A 5,658-nucleotide genomic window follows, 5' to 3' on the forward strand; every position below is an offset into this window, starting at 1 on the left:
ACTGCCGTCAGTGCCCTCAATCGGCGCGGCGCACTAGGCAGTGATAACTCGAGCATGCGCAGAAGAGGCTATTGTAGTGTTTCCTGCTTGTTATTTGCTTACTGCTTGGTGGCTAGTAGCTCATTTCAGATTTACATGTTGGGAATTTTTCGTGTTTTTTTCATAAATGCATAGAAAAAACTTTTTTTTTTCAGTAGACTTTCTATTATACTAGCTGTTTGTGAAAGCATAATTTCTACTGATTACTTCGTATTCTAGAAATGAAATGGAGCAAAGAGACGTTAAGCGTTTTAATTCAGTCATACAGCGAGAAAAGGTGTACATGTGACTCTCTGTATCATAAAAGATACGTCGGCAGTTATTTCTTTCTGAGCGATATGCATATTCGCCACATGGTGATTTTCGATTTGTATCGTAATGCCTTAGCTTATGAAAGTTCATGTTTGTTTCTATTGCATCTCTTGTTTATTCAGCAGGCCGGCCAGAGTAGCCAAGCGGTTCTAGGTGCTACAGTGTGGAACCGCGCGACCGCTACGGTCGCAGGTTCGAATCCTGCCTCGGGCATGGATGTGTGTGATGTCCTTGTGTTAGTTTGGTTTAAGTAGTTGTAAGTTCTAGACGACTGATGACCTCAGAAGTTAAGACCGATAGTGCTCAGAGCCCAATTTGTTTATTCAGCATGCCAGAAAAGAGAAACTGGCAGTGATTGTCGACAAAGTACGTGCAGATTCGCGCAGTGCGATAGACGAGGACTGAAAAACTCTGAGGAGCATTTATATACCGTATATTCAGAACTTGGAGGAATAACACAAGTACACCTTTAAGTATTGGTCCTTTCAAGTGCTGCAAATTGCAGTGATACGTCCACAACAACTTTTGAAATGGTGGTTTCTGCTATTCTGTGGCTAAAAGCCAGACTCTTAAAAGATTCCCCATTCGCCAGGAAACGTCATGTTACAACCAGCCTGCAACATAACAGGGCGTTTACCGGTATTTTATCAGTGATCTTGGCTGATATGATCACAAAATGTATAAACATATAATTCTTACCTTCGAGAAGGTGAGATAGCCTTCCTCATGACTATGTCACACTTCCTGATTCCATCTTCTATCATAGACAGCAGCTTCTCGAAGGTGGCCATGTCCATCCTAAGTTCCGAAATTCTTGCGAATCTTCGGGCCTCAGTTCTTTTGTTAACAGTGAATATATTTCCCTGTCTTCGTCCCTTCATTTCAGCCAGGGTCGAACACAACAACGTCTGAGTTTTCGTTTCCATCGCGATTCTGCCCTAATTCGAAGATTTACTGTCACTGCCAGGGCATTAACTCCAAAAACAACTGGATCCTCCACGTGCAATATGCTGTATAAATGTAAATTTCGATATATTGTTCAAATGGGTCTGAGCACTATGGGACTCAACTGCTGAGGTCATAAGTCCCCTAGAACTTAGAACTACTTAAACCTAACTAACCTAAGGACATCACACACATCCATGCCTGAGGCAGGATTTGAACCTGCGACCGTAGCGGTTCCAGACTGTTGCGCCTAGAACCGCTCGGCCACTCCGGCCTGCTAAATTTCGATATTGATATACCTGTGTAACCAAGTGTCGCAATATAAAACTGTTGAGTCTGTAAATCAGAACAGTACTAACCTACATAAGAGAAAAACAATTGCTTATTAAATAATGGTAAAAACAATTTCTTATGAAATAGGAACCTTGAGTTCACAGAAACAATTTGAACGTATGACGTTCCAGTATATCATAAAGTCGCCCTTGAGTTGCTGGCGGTAGAAAGGACGACTTTACAAGACATCAGACAGTTCTATTTTCTTTTTGCGCGTATCGTCTGCTGCTCGCGCATCTCGTCTGCTGCAGTGCATGCGCGCTAGGTATATTCCGCGTGTATGGTGTAATAGGTCGGAAGTCAACCAGTCTGTAGTTACAGGTATGCACGTTAGGGGCGCTGGTGCATAGCTGTACAGCTTAGGCGCATTGTGTAATACGGGCTTAACTGGATTTCTGTTTCGATTTTTTTTTTCAAGCCACCAAACATTTACACATTCGGAAGATAATTCATTGTTACATAAAGCCAGTGCACAACTAAATACTTTGACCCAGTTATCTGCGCAAATGTTTGTGCATACACTAATCACCACAAATCTCGGTGGTTCCAATCTACTGTTGGCCCACTATCTATCAGCCTAGGCAAGAACTTTCAGTGTCTAGCTGCTAAATCCTCGAGAAGGATATTCAGCTCAGAACATTAACTGATAACGTAGAGAATTTTGCTGTGAACTGTGTTCGTAATTAGTCTTAATAATGTCAAAGTGTCAGAGGCAAAAAGAACAATCTAAATAAACAAGACCGTGTCTCATTTACTGAAGGCAGTTTTCACATCATAATTTACCTAGAGAGTTGCACGGTGAAATTATTTGCGAAAGAAATGGAGAGATAAAAATATCTATTAAAGCTCGTAACTCCTCACATAATTGTGGAAATACTTCTATGACATGAGTAATTTCGCCATATGAACGGTTGATAGCGAAATTACAATTCCTGCCATCAGGAATAAGTTACAAGGATTTATCTATTTCGACACTGATGTCCAAACACACATTGAGTGAAATAACACACATGAACCTACGTATTCCGTCTTTTAGAAGACTATAAAGAAAAGAATTACAGTATCTCAGTTGCATAAGATATTAATTGTTACAAGACTCATTTACGTTTTGAGACATGTTTTAAATTATATATATTCTAATATATTATAGAAGTACCTAGGGATTTTCAATTCCCTGCCTGACATCTACCAGAAACCTGCTATAAACTTTTGCATCAGAAGAAAAAATCCCATTCTGAATTTTAGGTTAGGATTCATAGTTTATATGAAAAGTTCGAATTTTAGTATTGTAATAGTGAACTGTGGAATTTACCTTTAATTCACTCTAGTTATGAACCATGTGTTGACATGCACATATACAAATTCCATTGCCCTCAAACACACTGCTGTAAGATGTACTTTCATCAACTTAATATAATATTCTGCTGAAGATTAAATTCAACTTGGAGGAGTACACCACAGAACTGCTGAAGCGTCTTAACAAATCTCCATCTGTAATGCGAATTGTATAAGACATAGGACATATAAAAATGAAAAAGCTGGCATACCATGCTTACTTGCATTCCATAATGTCATTTGGGATTATTTTTTGGGGCAAATCATCAAGCAAAGCTAAAGTTTTCCGGACACAAAACCGTGCAGTAAGAGTTATATGTGGTGTGAGCTCAAGAACATCCTGCAGAAGCCTGTTCAGGGAACTAGGGATACTAACTACTGCTTCCCAATATATTTATTCTTTAATGAAATTTGTCATTAAAATATATCACTTTTTCAAACCAACACCCATGATTAAATACTCAGAAATATCTAGTTAGAAGAGTGTTGCTTGTCAAACCAGATATGTCACTACATCTGACTGTTTACATTTAAAAAAATGACAATGAAGTTCCTTTGATATAACAAGTTTATAATAACATTAGAAACCATTTTGTGAATCTTAAATTTAATACAGCAATTTCTGGATTACCTAAGGAATAGGGGTATCTTGTAAAACAAAAAGAAAACTGTATCTGTCAATCCGAAACAGTTCCAATGTTGATGCTATAGCACATTACAAGAAATACTGCAAAATATTAAAGACTGTGAAATGGGCATCAAAGAAAATATATTACAAGGAAAATATAGTCATATCAGATAACAAAATAAAGACAATATGGGATATAGTGAAGGAGGAGACCTGTAGAACAAGACATGAAGAGGAACAAATAGCATTAAGAGTAAATGATACATTGGTGACAGATGTGTATAGTGTTGCAGAACTTTTTAACAAACTGTTACTGAAAATATGGAGTTGTCAGGTTCTGTAGATGCTGCTATGGAATATCTCAGACCAGACATTTCAAGTAACTTCCATGATATGATTTTGACCCTCACTACACCAGCTGAAATAATGTCCATCTTTAAAATCAAAAACATCTAGTGGGTATGGTGAAATATCAACAAAGCTAATTAAAGAATGTGATTCTGTGTTAAGTAACATATTAAGCTATCTGTGCAACCAGTCGTTTATCAGTGGAATATTTTTCTGAATGGTTGAAATATGCTGAAGGTAAGCCACTGTTTAAGAAGGGAGATAAAGAAATAGAATCAAATTTCCGTCCACTTTCACTTTTGCCTGCATTCTCAAGAATTTCAGAAAAAGTAATGTACAATCGGCTTTATAACCATCTTATCTCAAATAACATACTGTCAAAGTCGCAGTTTGGATTTCTAAAGGGTTCTGATATTGAGAAGGCTATCTACACTTACAGTGAAAATGTGCTTAATTCATTAGAGAAAAAATTGCAGGCAACTGGTATATTTTGTGATCGGTCAAAGGCATTTGACTGTGTAAATCACAATATCCTTTTAATTAAATTAGAATATTATAGTGTAACAGGAAATGCTGCAAAATGGTTCAAATCTTATATCTCTGGCAGGAAATAAAGGGTGTTATTAGGAAAGACACATGTATCAAGCATTCAGGCAACATCCAACTGGGAACTAATTACATTTGGGGGTCCCACAAGGTTCCATTTTAGGGCCCTTACTTTTTCTTGTGTATATCAATGATCTTTCATCAGCAACATTACCAGATGCCAAGTTCGTTTTGTTTGCCAATGATACAAACATTGCAATAAATAGCAAATCAAGTGCAGTATTAGAAAGATCAGATAATAAATTATTTGTGGACATTAATCACTGGTTCCTTGCCAATTCCTTGTCACTAAACATGCAGTTCAGAACTTGTAAGGGGTGTCCCACGAGTATATGCCTAACATACGATGACAAGCAGGTAGAAGAAGTGGACAGTGTTAAATTATTGGGATTACAGCTCGATAATAAATTCAACTGCGAAAAGCAGGCCGGCCGCTGGTGGCCGAGTGGTTCTGTGCGCTTCAGTCTCGAACTGCGAGACCGCTACTGTCACAGGTTCGAATCCTGCCTTGGGCATAGATGTGTGTGATGTCCTTAGGTTAGTTAGGTTTAAGTAGTTCTAAGTTCTAGGGGACTGATGACCTGAGATGTTAAGTCCCATAGTGCTCAGAGCCAATTGAACCATTTTTTCTTTTTTTTTTTTTTTTTTTTTTTTTTTTTTTGCAAAAAGCACACCACAGAAGTGCTGAAGCGTCTTAACAAATCTCTATCTGCAATGCGAATTGTGTCAGACATAGGGGATATAAAAATGAAATAGCTGGCATACTATGCTTACTTTCATTCCATAGTGTCATTTGGGATTATTTTTTGGGATAATTCATCAAGCGGAGCTAAAGTTTTCCGGACACAAAACTGTGCAGTAAGAGTTATATGTGGTGTGAACTCAAGAACATCCTGCAGAAGCCTGTTCAGGGAACTAGGGATACTAACTACTGCTTCCCAATATATTTATTCTTTAATGAAATTTGTCATTAAAAATATATCACTTTCTCAAACCAACAGCTCAATTCATGGAAACAATACTAGAAATAAGAATAATCTTCACAAGGATTTAAAGTCACTTAGTCTTGTACAAAGAGGTGTGCATTATTCAGGAACACACATTTTCAATAA

Source organism: Schistocerca nitens, chromosome 3 (genome assembly GCF_023898315.1).
Source record: "Schistocerca nitens isolate TAMUIC-IGC-003100 chromosome 3, iqSchNite1.1, whole genome shotgun sequence".
Lineage (NCBI taxonomy): Eukaryota > Metazoa > Arthropoda > Insecta > Orthoptera > Acrididae > Schistocerca > Schistocerca nitens.